Genomic DNA, 1,429 nt, shown 5'->3' with positions numbered 1-1,429 from the left:
AACAGTGAAATGCTTGGTAAACAACAGGTTTAGCCTAACAGTGAAATGCTTGGTAAACAACAGGTTTAGCCTAACAGTGAACTGCTTGGTAAACAACAGGTTTAGCCTAACAGTGAAATGCTTGGTAAACAACAGGTTTAGCCTAACAGTGAACTGCTTGGTAAACAACAGGTTTAGCCTAACAGTGAACTGCTTGGTAAACAACAGGTTTAGCCTAACAGTGAAATGCTTGGTAAACAACAGGTTTAGCCTAACAGTGAACTGCTTGGTAAACAACAGGTTTAGCCTAACAGTGAAATGCTTGGTAAACAACAGGTTTAGCCTAACAGTGAACTGCTTGGTAAACAACAGGTTTAGCCTAACAGTGAACTGCTTGGTAAACAACAGGTTTAGCCTAACAGTGAAATGCTTGGTAAACAACAGGTTTAGCCTAACAGTGAACTGCTTGGTAAACAACAGGTTTAGCCTAACAGTGAACTGCTTGGTAAACAACAGGTTTAGCCTAACAGTGAACTGCTTGGTAAACAACAGGTTTAGCCTAACAGTGAACTGCTTGGTAAACAACAGGTTTAGCCTAACAGTGAACTGCTTGGTAAACAACAGGTTTAGCCTAACAGTGAACTGCTTGGTAAACAACAGGTTTAGCCTAACAGTGAAATGCTTGGTAAACAACAGGTTTAGCCTAACAGTGAACTGCTTGGTAAACAACAGGTTTAGCCTAACAGTGAAATGCTTGGTAAACAACAGGTTTAGCCTAACAGTGAAATAAACAACAGGTTTAGCCTAACAGTGAACTGCTTGTAAATAACAGGTTTAGCCTAACAGTGAAATGGTTGTAAATAACCATGTTATTACCTAATAACAGTGAAATGCTTCCTGTATATAACAACAGGTTATTACCTGGTACTCCCTGTATATAGCCATGTTATTACCTGGTACTTCCTGTATATAACCATGTTATTACCTGGTACCCCTGTATATAACCATGTTATTACCTGGTACTCCCTGTATATAACCATGTTATTACCTGGTACCCCTGTATATAGCCATGTTATTACCTGGTACTCCCTGTATATAGCCATGTTATTACCTGGTACTCCCTGTATATAACCATGTTATTACCTGGTACTCCCTGTATATAACCATGTTATTACCTGGTACTCCCTGTATATAACCATGTTATTACCTGGTACTTCCTGTATATAACCATGTTATTACCTGGTACTCCCTGTATATAACCATGTTATTACCTCCCTGTATATAACCATGTTATTACCTGGTACTCCCTGTATATAACCATGTTATTACCTGGTACCCCTGTATATAACCATGTTATTACCTGGTACCCCTGTATATAACCATGTTATTACCTGGTACTTCCTGTATATAACCATGTTATTTTCTACTTCCTGTATATAGTCATGTTTAT

Source organism: Oncorhynchus tshawytscha, linkage group LG10 (genome assembly GCF_018296145.1).
Source record: "Oncorhynchus tshawytscha isolate Ot180627B linkage group LG10, Otsh_v2.0, whole genome shotgun sequence".
NCBI lineage: Eukaryota > Metazoa > Chordata > Actinopteri > Salmoniformes > Salmonidae > Oncorhynchus > Oncorhynchus tshawytscha.
Note: the sequence above shows the minus strand (reverse complement) of the source record.